The sequence below is a fragment of the Orcinus orca genome, chromosome X, assembly GCF_937001465.1.
Source record: "Orcinus orca chromosome X, mOrcOrc1.1, whole genome shotgun sequence".
NCBI classification, from domain to species: Eukaryota; Metazoa; Chordata; class Mammalia; order Artiodactyla; family Delphinidae; genus Orcinus; species Orcinus orca.
Genome location: NC_064580.1, coordinates 8,135,232 through 8,150,695, shown reverse-complemented (window position 1 = coordinate 8,150,695; position 15,464 = coordinate 8,135,232). Strand labels below are relative to the sequence as shown.

Here is a 15,464-nt window from a genome sequence, read left to right as displayed (position 1 = left end):
CACTTTCTGAGTATGGAAGGGAATAATGTTTTTGTGTCACACTTGAAATTGTGCTGTGGGACTGTCATGGGAACTTCGGACCCTGTTCTGGAGCTAAGAATAGCTGAGATACTAATTAGGTTACTCGACAAATGCTGAAGAGGAACTCAAGTCCAGAGGATTCACAATGGGGCCTCGTGACCAGACCGAGGTTGGCTCTAACTAGGGTGAACACGTCGACCACATCCTTGCTTTCTCATATGGAAAATAATATGTATTAGAAATCTGCAAGTTTAAATATTTGAGTATTGGTTTTTACTGTCTCTAAATTCAAATATTTGACTATTGAAATAATTGGACGTTCAATTATTCTGCACAATTGAGTAATAGCATATGAGTAATAACAAAGAAATGTCATGGAGGGAAGGAATAAAGATAGGGTTTGAAGTGGGCCTAAAACCCCAGGGAAGGAGAAAACAGGGAGATAACAGAGAGGAAGGATAAAGGAAGGTTCTCCTCCTGAAGTCTAAACATCGCATGTCTGGGATTTTTTCCTTAAGAACTGGTTCTCTTGTTAATCAGCGTAGGCAACAGTATTCCTTTATCAGTGTGCTTAAAGGGCACCATTTTAATGACTTAATGTTAAGGTATATAGTTTAGTGCCCGGTACATAACAAGCAACAATAAATGATTGCCTATTAGTAATCCTTTTTCCTGTGAGAGAATTTTGGCCATCCTTTACCACTTCCCCTCAGTGTATACGCCCATATTAATTTCTGTACTTTCTAAAGAATAAACTTTTGATTTCAGAACATTTTTAAATTTACAGAAAAGTTGCAAAGATAGCATAGAGAGTTCCTACATACCCTTCACCCAGATTCCTCTAATTTTTTAAAAATATTTATTTAGTTATTAGGCTGTGCTGGGTCTTAGTCGCGGCACATGGGATCTTTGTTGCCACGTGCAGGTTTTCACTGGGGCATGCAGGAGCTTTTGTTTGTTTGTTTTGTTTAGGTTGCAGCATGCAGACTCTTGATCGCATCATGCAGGCTCTTAGTTGCGACATGCATGCGGGATCTAGTTCCCTGACCAGGGATCAAACCCAGGCCCGCTGCTTTGGGAACGCGGAGTCTTAACCACTGGACCACCAGGGAAGTCTTTAGCTTCCCCTAATGTTAACATCTTACTTTGCCATGGTACGTTCATCGGGACTAAGAAATTAACATTGGTACATTACTATTCATTCCGTGTACTTTTATTTTTTTATTTTTTATTTATTTATTTTTTTGCGGTCCGCGGGCCTCTCACTGTTGCGGCCTCTCCCGTTGCGGAGCACAGGCTCCGGACGCGCAGGCTCAGCGGTCATGACTCACGGGCCCAGCCGCTCCACGGCACGTGGGATCTTCCCGGACCGGGTCACGAACCCGTGTCCCCTGCATCGGCAGGCGGACTCTCAACCACTGCGCCACCAGGGAAGCCCAATTCCGTGTACTTTTAAACAGATGCTGTCTAATTTGGGGGCACTAATTAGGAGCCCAGATCATTCTTTGGGGGGTGGGGGGCAAGGAATAGAGACTTTATTTGGAAAGCCAGCAGACTTAAGAAGATGGTGAACTTGTGTCCAAAGGACCATCTTACCCGGTTTTGGCAAGCCCAGATCGTTCAAATGGTGATATTTGATTGAACTGGGATACTTATTTGGGAATGAGCAATAAGTGGGCTTTATAGTTTCAACACTGTACGCACAGAATTTACCCTGGGTTTTTGGTCAGGCTGACGTAGTCTTACGAGAATTCCATGGCTTCTAGCAGTCCTGGGAAACTGCTGGTTTCTTGCTAACAGTAAGTAAAGCTGACCCCTATTGAAACCAGTTTTAAAATATGTGTTTGAATATTCACCTTAGCTGTTGGAAACCTTCAAGCCTTTTTTGAGAACGTAAAACATCTCTTTTTGAACAAAACCTTCTAACCTGCTGTGTAAATGTGATGTGCTCAGAAACAGGATACCACAGATGGCAGCACTCTTTGGGACATGACAGTTGACACAGGTGACACTGTAAGGTTCAAGATTTTGAAAAGGGGCCCTTGGAAACATCCCAGATGAGATAGCTCAATGGGAACCTACCAGATGGAATTTATGAGCCTCTGTCCTAAACAGATGTTTTCCAGCTGTGACAAGAAAATGCACCCAAATGCTTCTAATGGACAGATCTCTGCGCGCACACACTCACTCACTCCCTCCTACAGACACAGAGCTTTTCAAGAATTGAAAATATCTGGATTGCTTAAAAACATCCATTGCTTAAAATTAAAATTAAAATTTCGAGTGTCAGTCACCGCTGGTTCATCCTTTATTTGAAATACTAGGAACGTTGGAGGTAATTTTGTATTTAACACTTTATTTTTTTAATTTTATTGGAGTATAGTTGATTTACAATGTTGTGTTAGTTTCAGGTGTACAGCAAAGTGAGTCAGTTATACATACACATGTATCCATTCCTTTTCACGTTCCTTAACCATATAGGTTATTACAGAATAGTGAGTAGATTTCCCTGTGCTATACAGTAGGTCCTTTTTGGTTATCTGTTTTGCGTATAGTAGTGTGTGTATTTTAATCCCAAGTTCCTAATGTAGTTGGTGAGCAAACATAAGGAAAACTCTACCTCTTGTCAGAATAGCCCAATTTGTCAGCATCTAATCTCCCCATCATCTGTGAGAGTCTTTGAGACTAGTGAATCAATTTCAATTTCCACCAAGTCAATTCTGGGTTACTGCCCGGAAGTTGTTTAGCTAGTAGCTTCCATTTGCACAGAATCTCAAGAACACCAGTAAGGTGGCCTCTGACTTCTTGAGCTTTTGACATTCAGCCACCAGAGGCTGCTCTGAGGTCATTATCCTCCTTTCACTCCGGGGCCAAATCCCAATGGGGCCACCTGTAAGGACAGATTTGGCTTCGATTGCTTTGAATTGCCCTCACTCAGCGCAGTTCCCTGGTGGTCAGCTGCTGGAGGAGTTGATTAATGACAGTAAAGAGGAGGAACTGAGGAAGACAAAAACTCTACTGTTTTGCCTTTCTCTCTATTTTTAAACTCTTCATCTTGTTCTCTTTCGTTTAAGTAAAAGAGAACTGGGCAAGGCTTTCCTACCGGCACCTGCTAATTTTTCATCAGTTTTTTCCTCTGGTACCGTCTCTTCAAAGAAGATTTCTGAAGTTTTTTTTTAAAAACTTTATTCCACAATACATACTTGCACATGGTTTCTATCCTCCCACATTTTACCAACATTGTATAGTTGCTTTCATGCTGTTCCCTCTGTTTTATTTTTTAAATCTCTTTCTCCTTTAAGTCTTTTTCTTTATCTAACAAAGCAAACCAAAAATTAAACAAAGGAGTATCTGTAGTTAAGGACGAAGGATTAAAAATGCTTTCGGTGCCTGTAATGTATTTGGTATTTAATCTTGGACAGCTAAGCACTGATTTCAATTGTTAATTGAAGAATGAAACTAGTTTCTTCATGTGAAATTGCTTTCAGCCTTCTTGAGCTAAGGCACGATTGTGGTAGACACCCATCAGCCCATGGAAAGCAACTGATTTTATGTTATTGTTACATGTCACCCTAATTAGTGTACTTCATGAGAGTAAGTTACTACATAAAGATGTAAAGTTTTACAGCCCTGACAAATACCAAATTAATAGTTCTGTGGCAGGCAAAGTCATCAGTGTATAGATGATCTGGAGAATTTCAACACTGCAATTCTTTAATTCTAGACCTTTTTTTTGGCAAGATTCCACGTCTGATTGAAAAGGGTGTCATTTAAGTATACGTCTTCTTACATGTGCTTCCTTTTCTATAGATTACAGAAGAAAACCAATTGAACTTGAAGGAAAATGAATACGTATTTTATTAATTTCTATTTTTAGTAACAGATGAAAGTTTCAAGATTTCTTTTGCTCTGAAAAGAAATTCTTGAGGTACCAGGAAGCATTCCTGAGTGTTTGGTGCCATTATATTCATAGAAGTGTTTGCTGTTTCCCCTCAAGTGTAATCATAATGGTAGAGATCCTCACCTAGTAAGTTCATGAGTAAAGTAGGATACCTAGTCGCTTATATTTTCAGGTAGAATAGTGACAGCCACAATATGCAAATTGGGTCCTGTTTCACTAAACGCTTCCGCAAAGGTGGAACGCCAGCGAAAGTGCTAGAGTCCTTGTCTGTGGCGGGTTCCGCTTTTTGTCTTGCCTCAACTGAGAGAACCAGAAGTCTTTTGCCGATGAGTAAAGCCTTATTAAACCATCATGATTTAATGTGGCATACTTTTCTCTCGATTTGCGTGCCTGACAATCGATTTCCTGAATATCACATTTAAGCTGAGCCGCGGAAGAAAAAGAGACCCACTGAAGTAGCATTAGGTCAGCTTCGTGGGATGCATTAGCGGCCTGTCTGAACAAAGACGACGGACTTAGGCACAGAAAGTCATCACGTGGCCCTGGGCCCTGGGCGCCTTGCAAATGCATAGCGTGACTCATTATTAAACGTGCCGAGAACAGACAAAGTCCAGGCAAGTGAAACATCCACTTATTCAACTGCAGTTAGGTGGGTCGTGTGATATTTGTCTTACTGGTTTTTCCTTAAGGAACTCCCACGCCATCTCCAGCCCCTCCTGAACACCACATGTCAAAGGCACAGAGCAGCTGTATTAAGATAAAATTGTGAACGTTAAAGACAGGCACTTAAATGCGTATAACCCTCAGGCCAGGTAGACTTCACTAAATTGCACAGGCTTTAAAATACCAGCGCTCAATTAAAAAAAAAATGTATCCATAGCAACCTCTTTGTCAAGGGAATAGTTACCTGAAAAGATACACATCGTTTCAGAGAAACAGGGAGAAATAAAACCATATTAGTTAACCGTGGATGGTATTACTTGGGTTTAAATTAGGGGCATGAGTCAGGAGGAGAAGGGGCTTTTGAGAAAGTCTTACAACGTAGGTGCTTATTGCCAGTAGAATGTGTTTTCATGCCTTCTTTATCACCAAAGGGTTCTTACATATGGGATTTTTTTATTCAAATGCCATGAAATAACTTCGGGTTTCAGATATTTAAGAAGAAATAGCAGACCCCCTCTTCCTCCTGGCCATAGCATGCCTACCATAGTTTAGAAGGAGCCTTCGTTAGCATACGCGATGGGTATGAGCCTGAGGTTTCTGCTGCATCTGGATCTCTGGTGGTCATTTCACGGGTATTTGTTACCTTCAGAAAGGACACAAGATCATGTAAACGTCCACAATCTTTCTATTGTGAGGTGACCTGACTTAAGTCGTCCTGTTTCCAGGAGGCTCTCTCTGATGGAGTGGCCTTTATTCGGTCGCGTTTTACGACGTAGGCTGCGAGGAAAAGTCAGGAGTGGGCCTTTTTTTTTTTTTTTTTTTTTTGCGGTAAGCGGGCCTCTCACTGCTGTGGCCTCTCCCGTTGCGGAGCACAGGCTCCGGACGCGCAGGCTCAGCGGCCATGGCTCACGGGCCCAGCCGCTCCGCGGCATGTGGGATCCTCCCGGACTGGGGCACGAACCCGTGTCCCCTGCATCGGCAGGCGGACTCTCAACCACTGCGCCACCAGGGAAGCCCAGGAGTGGGGCTTTTGATCATGTCTGATGACAAACTGAGGTATGGTAAAGGGGTGCTGTAGGACTGAGAGCCTGCGAACTTCACCTTTTCCCATCTCCTGGGTAAGGAGTGTCAGGAAGGAAAAAGTTTTCCTGTACTCTCTTAGGTTTATTCATTGGGGCCTGCGAGTTAAACTAGCAAAAGCCAGATTAACAGGATAAATGGCACACACAGTGCTAACAACACTTACGTGCACTGGAGTTCACAGAAAAGGAATAAAACTGAAAGAAGCAGTTAGACTCGAGGGCTTATGTACCCTTTTCACAAAGAAAGGAGGGTTTGGGCTTCAAGGAACAATAAAATGTGAGGAAGTGACTAGGAGAGATGTGGAGGGACCCCTAGAAGATAAGGGCTATTTTCGTGCAGTCTGTGCACACTCATCTTGGTGTTAACACTCTGTCTTCCATGATAAGAGTCACTCTCGTCTCCCTGGTGAAGGGGGTGGGGTAGGAGAGACCTTACACAGAGGGAAATTTATGCCGATTTTAGACAGGTAAGAGGAGGACGGAGAACTCTGCCTACATCTCTTGGTTCTCAGTTGCCTTCAGCCCAAAATAATCCTGATGCCAAAGTGGTATATTTGGGGGTGGCCTATTCTGACCTGCTTCAGACGGTAAACACATCAGGCTTGGAGCTTGCAGTAGCCGATGTCATTCAGGCCTGGCTTTGTACGTAGCAATGCACTCACGCAAGGCCCCGAGCTTGGTTTAATGATTTGTGGCTGCCTTCCAATAAAACTTTATATATGGACACTGAATATGGATTTCATATACTTTTCACATGACAGGAAACAGAATTCTTTTGATTTTCTTTTCAACCATTTGAAAATGTTAAAAACCATCCTCAGCTGGTAGACCGTCCAATAACAGGTGGTGGGTAGGATTTGGCCAGAGGGCGGGAGTTTGGAGAAGGGTGCTGATCTAGAGAAGTGCTTCCTAAAGCAGTGCCATCGGCCCCACCTGGGAACTAGGCAGAAATGCAAATTTCCAGGCCACACCCCAGACTTTGCTGAATCAGAAACTCTGAGGCGGGGCCCTGTAATTGTGTTTTAACGATCGCTCGGGGAGATTCTGATGCCTGTTTGAATTTGAGAACCACTGTTCTAGACAGACCTCTGGTTCCCCACTGCTCATTCTAATTCCCTAGGGGAGCTCTTTAACAATCTCTCTGCCCAAGCCCAGCCCAGATCCATTAAATCAGACTCTCTGGGGGTAGGACCCAGTCACCAATATCTTTTTATTTTAAATTGAAGTATAGTTGATTTACAATGTTGTGTTAATTACCGCTGTACAGCAAAGTGATTCAGTTAACATATATATACATTCTTTTTTTTATATTCTTTTCCATTATGGTTTATCATAGGATATTGAATATAGTTCCCTGTGCTATACAGTAGGACCTTGTTGTTTATCCATTCTCTATATAAAAGCTCACATCTGGGCTTCCCTGGTGGCATGGTGGTTGGGAGTCCGCCTGCCAATGCAGGGAACACGGGTTCGTGCCCCGGTCTGGGAAGATCCCACATGCTGCGGAGCGGCTGGGCCTATGACCCATGGCCGCTGAGCCTGCGCGTCCGGAGCCTGTGCTCCGCAACAGGAGAAGCCACAACAGCGAGAGGCCCGCGTACAGCAAAGGAAAAAAAAAAAAAAAAAAAGCTTACATCTGCTAATCCCAACCTCCCACTCCGTCCCTCCTCCACCCCCCTCCCCCTTGGCAACCACCAGTCTGTTCTCTGTGTCCCTGATTCTGTTTCTTAGGTTCATTTGTGTTGTATTTTAGATTCTACATGAAAGTGGTATCGTATGGTACTTGTATGTTCATAGCAGCACTATTCACAATAGCCAAGACAAGGCAACAACCTAAATGTCCATCGACAGATGAGTGGATGAAGAAGAGGTGGTGCATATATACACAGTGGAATACTACTCAGCCGTAAAAAAGAATGCAATAATGCCATTTGCAGCAACATGGATACAACTAGAGATGATCATACTAGGTGAAGTAAGCCAGAAAGAGAAAGACAAGTACCAGTAGCTTTTAAATCTCCTCCAGGTGATTTCAGTGGGCAGACAAGACAACTCATGCTTTCGTCGTACAAGTAAGGACACTGACACACAGAGAGTGTGACTTGCCCGAGATACGCAACAAAAAAAAATAGGTATGACATAGTCCAGTTAGGCTTTTTCAGACACATGAGCCTTAAAATAGTACATTTGGTGATGGAATATATTTGCCAGCAGCTTCAGGGGTCATGTTGTCTTTTATTAGTAGCACTGATTACTTTAAAAACACATCTGGAAACATGCCCTCAATAAAATGAAAACTGGTTATAGAAACTATAATTGGAAGAAATAAGGTGCAGAGGTGCAGGACAGGCCCATCTGCAAGCACTTTGGGGCTGAAGCCAGACCTCCAAGATCTGGAGAGAGGACAGAACTCTGAGAGCGTCTGAAGGTCATTGCCTACCCTGGAGCTACTTGCCCGTGTATCTGAGCGATTGTTTCCTAGTCCATATCTGGAGCACACAAGTAAGTTACAGTCTTGAATGTCATTAATAACAGTGAGAAACCAACATTTGCACACTTGTGATGGGTTTTCTGACTCTTAAGGACTCCTGTGCCTTGGGTGTTTTTAAAGGGAACTTTTTTTTTTTTTTTTTTTTTGCGGGACGTGGGCCTCTCACTGTTGCGGCCTCTCCCGTTGTGGAGCACAGGCTCCGGACGCGCAGGCTCAGCGGCCATGGCTCACGGGCCCAGCAGCTCCGCGGCATGTGGGATCTTCCCGGACCGGGGCACGAACCCGTGTCCCCTGCATCGGCAGGCGGACTCTCAACCACTGCGCCACCAGGGAAGCCCTAAAGGGAACTTTTTTTTAATTGAAGTATAGTTGCTTTACAATGTTGTGTTAGTTTCAGGTATACAGCAAAGTAATTCAGGTATATAATTTTTTCCAGATTATTTTCCATTAGAGGTTATTACAAGATATTGAATAGTGTTCCCTGTGTTATACACTAAAACCTTGTTGCTTATCTAGTTTATATATAGTAGTGTGTATCTGTTAATCCCATACTCTTAATTTATCCCTCCCCTCCCTTTCCCCTTAGGTAACCATAAGTTCCTTTCTATGTCTGTGAGTCTATTTCTGTTTTGTATATGGGTTCATTTGTATTATTTTTTAGATTCCACATATAAGTAATATCATATCATATTTGTTTTTCTCTGTCTGCCTTACATCACTTAGGATGATAATCTCTAGGTCCATCCATGTTGCTGCATATGGGATTGTTTCATTCTTTTTTATGGCTGAGTAGTATTCCACTGTATATATATGTACCACCTCTTCTTCATCCATTCACCTGTTGATGGGCACTTAGGTTGCTTCCATGTCTTCACTATTGTAAGTAGTGCTGCTGTGAACATTGGGGTGCATGTATCTTTTTGAATTAGAGTTTTTGTCTCTTCTGGATGTATGACCAGGGGTGGGATTGCTGGATCATACGGTAGCTCTATTTTTAGGTTTTTGAGGAACCTGCATATCGTTTTCCATAGTGGCTGCACCAATTTACATTCCCACCAACAGTGTAGGAGGCTTTTAAAGGGAACTTTCCAACGATGAATGCTTTGTCCTGATTTTCTCAGCAAAGCCTTCAGCATATCTGTGCATTCCATGGACAGAAGAACACAGGCTTTGTACCCAAAATGCAGCTGGAGACAGTGAGGCCCGGTAGAAACTGAGCCACATGACGATTCCAAGTGGAGTCGTACAAACTGACCATTGGGTGTTTTCATTGTTTCGGTAGTCCCCTCATTGTAATACAAGCCACGATTTGTGGGTGATTGCTATGTGCTGCATTCTCAGAGTTCTGTGATTAAGAGCAGGTTTTCAGGGGCTAGTCAGCCTGAGTACATAAACCAGGATCTGTGGCGTCTTAGCTTTGTGACCTTGGTGAGACACTTTGCCTCTCTGTGCGTCAGTTTTCTCTCAGAAAGTGGGGATGGTGATATGAGTGCCTGTTCTCCTCGGGGCAAAGGAGAATTCAGCGTGCTCACAAGCACTTGGCATGTAGTAAACACTCAGTAAAAGTTAAATAACATTAACTGTAAACAAGTCGCCTCATTCAAATCACAATGACTTTGAGGGAGAATAAGCAGATGGGCCATAGTCACAGTTAGTAAGTGTCCGAGTTGATAGTTGGACTGAGGCTGTTTTCAGAATCAGTGCTCTTAGCCAGTGTGCTATACTGTGTTGATTGGGATTAAGAAACCAAGTACTTATGGGCAGTGGTTTTTTCCATGTGTAGCATAAACGTTTTGGCTTCCTTCATATATCCCTGGACCTGCTTTCTTTCTGGACCATCTTCCACTGCCTCCAGACTCCCCCTCCCACAGGAGTCTGAGGCAGAGAGGTGGCCCCTCCTTCCAACAGCTCCCCTGACTGCGTTCCCATCTCAGTCAATGGGGACTTCATTTTTCCAGCAGTTCCAGCAAAGAACTTGGAAGTTATCCTAGTCTCCTCTGTTTATCTGATACATTCACTCTGTCTGCAGATCACACTGGCTCTATCTTTACGATCACCATGCAGAATCTAGCCAGGTCTCCCCACCTCCACCGTTATACCTTCCACCACCATCGCTTACCTGGGTGACCACAAGAGCCTCGTCAGCGACTTTCCTTGTGTCTAACAGGCTGCTGTCCTCCCAGCAGTCACACTGAACTCTAAAAAGTCACTCCTCGGCTCCAGATCGTCCACGCCTCCCCGTCTTGCTCCACGGGAAACCCAAAGCTCTTCCCATAATCTGCTAGACCCGACATGACCTACAAACACTGCCCCCCAACACACACACACACACACACACACACACACACACACATTCAGACACATTCCTGAGACCCCAGCTCCTACTGCTGTCATCCTTCCTTTGCCCTGACCTCAGAGCTTCTGCAGTCGCTGTTCCCTCTGCCTGGATGACCCTGCCCCGTCCATCGTCAAGGCTGAAAGTCTTGCTTCCTCTCCCTCCCTTAGAATTTTTTTCTTTAATAGTGAAAACTTTTCTATTTAGAATTAGTCAGCTGGACTCAGTTTAGATGACCCCAATTTGGTTGGCAACATCCAAAGCGTCATAGTCAGGAGCCAGTCGAACATATGCCTCTTCTCTCCATCAGGCCTGATCGGGGCGTTGACCTTAGCCACGTCAGTGTCATAGAGCTTCTTCACAGCCTGTTTGATTTGGTGCCTGTTGGCCTTGACATCCACAGTGAACACCGCTGTGTTGCTGTCTTCTGTTTTCTTCATGGCTGACTCGATGGTGAGGGGGAACTTGATGATGGCATAGCGGTCGAGCTTGTTTCTCCTAGGAGCGCTCTTCCGAGGATATGTGGGCTGCCTCCTGAGCCGCAGTGTTTTGGGCCGTCGGAAGGTGGGTGATGTCCGGATCTTCTTTTTTTTGTGGCTGTGGACGCCTTTCAACACTGCTTTCTTGGCCTTCAAAGCCTTTGCTTTGGCTTCGGCTTTGGGAGGGGCAGGGACTTGCTTCTTCGCCCTCGGCGCCATCTTCGTGAAAAGGGCTTTTTTCCTTCCTTAGAGCTTTGCTCAAATATCACCCTCTAAAATATCAACTTCCCAAGCCCACCAGTACTCCCTGCCCTTTTACCTCTCTCACCATCAGACCCACTTTACATTTATTTGTTGACTGATCTCTGGCTCCCTTCACTGACAGGCATGCTCAGGCAGGCTTCAGCCTGTCTGCACCTGTCTGCCTGCCCCTCCACCGCCTGGAACACCGCCTGGCACATAGTAGTCACTCAATAAATAGTTGCTGGATGAGTGATTGGCCGTTCGAGCATAAGGAAGGCGTACCAGTGCATGTTTTGTTAGCACAAGGTTAATGCGTGCAAGCCCTCAGCCTCTTTTTCTTTTTTTTTTAACATCTTTATTGGAGTATAATTGCTTTACAATGGTGTGCTAGTTTCTGCTTTATCTTTTTCTTATAGGAGGCGCTTGTCCTTACACTTGAGACCTTTGGATGCCCTGAGAGTGATGAAAATCAATTCACAGAGATCTACAGATACTATGTGTTGCTAATGAAATCAATGGTTAAAGCATTAATGTACAAATTAGCTTTGAGTGAGGGGAAAAAAAAACACAAACACTTCATGGACTGCATTCCTAACTGTGGAAATGAATCACAGGAATGTATTCCATCGGGAAATCCACTGGGGACTTTTGAATCGAGAAGGGAAACCTCATTCACAGTCCTAAAGAAATAGCTCTAAAAGCTACATCCTGCCCTTCACGGCACAAACAGCGACACTTTTCTCAATGAGGAATCTCCTATCAATAGACATATATATATTTTTTACTCCCTAACTACAAATGATCAGGTGAACACAGTCTAAATTTAGAGAACCATTCAAGGTAAATACAAATCATGAAAGTGCTTCAGTTTGTTTTCACATGTGATGGTAAACTCCTAGCTTATCTCGAAGGTGCAGTGTGATGCTTTGGGAGGTGGGTCTGGACTAGGGGGCAGCATCGTGCTGGAAAGAGCACCGGTTTGGGCGTCAGAGAGATGTGTTCCAATTTCCCATATACAAACCATAAACTGGCCTTATCTTCAAGAGGACCTGCTGCATCACTGGACCATGACAGATACAGGACCCTTTCGTTTCCTCCCTTTTTACTCAGCGTAAATACCTCCTGGTGGGTTTTATTGGATGAAATAGCATGTCTCTCTAGTGCACGTATCCACTTTTTAATTTAAGGTTTAACTGAGACCTCTTAGTGTGTGGTGTATCAGCTTGTTTTAAGTTCCTTTAGTTGGGTTAGATTAGTTTGCCCAGTCGAAGGTAAGTATCACCAATTGGTTAGTTTCTAAAGATGACCATAACAGAATGATCTCTTCCCCACACAGATATAGTTTAGGAGAAATATCAGTAGGTCTTTCTTTTTTAAAAAAATTCTTATTATTTTATTTATTTTTGGCTGCATCGGGTCTTCGTTGCTGCGCGTGGGCTTTCTCTAGTTGCGGCGAGCTGGGGCTACTCTTCGTTGCGGTGCGCGGGCCTCTCATTGCGGTGGCTTCTCTTGTTGTGGAGCACAGGCTCTAGCCGTGCGGGCTTCAGTAATTGTGGCACACAGGCTCAGTAGTTGTGGCTCATGGGCTCTAGATCGCAGGCTTAGGAGTTGCGGTGCACGGGCTTAGTGGCTCCGCGACATGTGGGATCTTCCCGGACCAGGGCTCGAACCTGTGTCCCCTGCATCGGCAAGCGGATTCTTCACCACGGCGCCACCAGGGAAGGCCCTCAGTAGGTCTTTCTGATATAACATAGATAATGCTACGAATAAGAGTATAGTTATCTTGTTCATTGTATGATGTTTTTTGAATCACTCCCATTAAGATGATTTCAAATAGCGACACTTTATAAAATAGGCAATATAAGTCCTTCCTTTTGTAAATTAGTAAGTTATAGGAGAAGTACAATGAAGCCTCGTTTGAATGCAGTTTCTCAGACGTTTAGAACTCTTTAATAAATATGGAGAAAGCTAAGGCACCTCGTGTTCATCGTCTGCTTTTGTTTCCTTACCACAACTCAATATGTTTAGGTTGCATCAGGGGACTAGTATAGGAAAGCCTCCCTCAGTACGTGTGACTTTTCATAGTGGTTTCCAGCAGAGGAAAAGCTCATCATGAGCTGCCTAGTCCTAAGGAAATAAGGGCAAATATTATTTCCTTGGCTTTTAAAAAAAAGAGTAAAACATACCCCTGATCTGTGTCTAGCAAAGGAAAGAGACATGTAAACCATGATCCTTAAGTAGTTTTTATCTTTACCTTCTTAAAGCCATCTTCAAGCAAGTATTGATATTGCATGTGAAGTGGGAGAGGGTTTTCATCAATCAGCAAAAAATACAGCAATTTCAGCGATCATTCTGTGCGTCTGAGAAGTGTCAATCTAAAGGATAAAGTATTGTCTTTTTACAGGCAAGGAGCTCAAGTCCTGTTCAAAGCTTCTTTTGATTAAAATTTCTGTTCACCTTCTGTCCATGTAATTATCAGTGAACCAGCCTGATTTGCTTGTTTCTAACATATACACACTGAGCTCTGATTCACAAAAGTTAATTCTTTTTCATCTTTAAGTCTAATTTGAAAATCAGCTTCGGGCATTAAAATGTTAAAGGTTTGGGAGACTAATCCTTTTCATCTATGATAAAAGTAAGAAATCATTTTCATATATAAGAAAAGTCAGAGCGATAAAAGAATAAGGATAAAGAGTAAAGTGGTAATAATCTGAAGAACAGTAACCAGCTATTCCTAGCCATACTTAAGCCCCCCCCCAAGAGGATTTAAATCAAGAATGATTCCAATTAGGAGTAAGAAGAAAATGGGGTTTTTGATTAGTCTAATGAATTATTAAGACATCTGGGTTTTAGAATCTTCATTCCTGGAGATCTAGAAGAAGGTTTGTTGAAAACAGTTTGGATTAGGACTCATATATGTGTTACTCGCTACGCATGGCAAATCAGTCATAAACTCTGAGTATGTTAAATCGGTGGTGGGAGAGAGAAAAAATGCCAATCAGATCATATGTGCATGAGGTGGTGACATGGCACTTGGGGTTCAGAATTGGCCATCAGGCGTGTAACTTCTCTAAAGCTTCACTCTGACTCTTTGGTCAACTATGGGCTAGATAATCATAAAATATTGCTAGTTTACAGGAAGTGAATTTGAGGACAGGAAATTGAGTTAATAACCAGCGAATATCTTTTTGTTTCTTTTGAATTAGTTTAATTTTTTAAAATTTATTTTATTTATTTTTGTCTGCGTTGGGTCTTCATTGCTGCATGCGGGCTTTCTCTAGTTGAGGCGAGCGGGGGCTACTCTTTGTTGCGGTGCACGGGCTTCTCATTGCTGTGGCTTCTCTTGTTGCGGAGCACGGTCTCTAGGCATGTGGGCTTCAGTAGTTGCAGCACACAGGCTCAGTAGTTGTGGCTCACAGGCTCCAGAGCACAGGCTCAGTAGTTGTGGCGCAGGGGCTAAGTTGCTCCGCGGCATGTGGGATCTTCCCAGACCAGGGCTCGAACTCGTGTCCCCTGCATTGGCAGGTGGATTCTCAACCACTGCGCCAGCAGGGAAGCCCCTAGTTAATTTTTATCAAAGTAATACATGTTCAAAGTACAGATATACTAAAGACATGTAATGAGAAATAGCTTTTCCTACCCCATCCCACTCCATTCTAGGAGTAATCACTTTCAACTTGTAAAATTTCCTCTGGTACGTACTTTCATATTTTCCATAATGTGCTTTTACTACTACTTCTTGGTTTATGAACTTTAGACATTATCTTTAACATCCTACATATATCAAAAAGGAATTACCTCTCTTACACATCCCCACCCCACTTCCTCTTAATATAATCATTTCAGTTAGGAATTGTGTTCATCTAGTAACACAAATTCCAAAACATTAGCTCAAACAAATTAGCAGTTTATTTTTCTCACAAAACATGAAGTTAAGGGCTCATTAGGAGACTCCAAGATGTCATCAGCAATCTAAGATCCTTCTACCTTTCCTTTTTTCCAGGTTTACCATGTATTGCATCCTCATGGCAACAGAATTGTCCCACTACATCAGGCATTGCAATCGTATTCCTGGTGAGGAAGCCTGGGAAGGGCAAAGGGCATACAGTCTGTGTCTCCTTTAAAGGGCTTTCCCAGAAGCCTTACACAGCAGCTTCTATTAAAATTCCATAGGTCATAATAGTTTCACATGACCACCCACACCTGCAAGGGAGGCTGGGAAATGTTCTTCAGCTGAACACATTTCTGC

General features: G+C 43.3%; 1 protein-coding gene and 1 pseudogene across 5 annotated transcripts in view; one reads left to right on the top strand and one right to left on the bottom strand.

Annotated features, from left to right (window-relative positions):
* MID1 (midline 1) overlaps positions 1-15,464 on the top strand; it is a 677,015-nt gene that overhangs the window by 451,374 nt on the left and 210,177 nt on the right. The gene's annotated exons all lie outside the window — the stretch shown is intronic.
* Positions 10,495-11,487, bottom strand: LOC101284051 (60S ribosomal protein L23a-like; annotated as a pseudogene).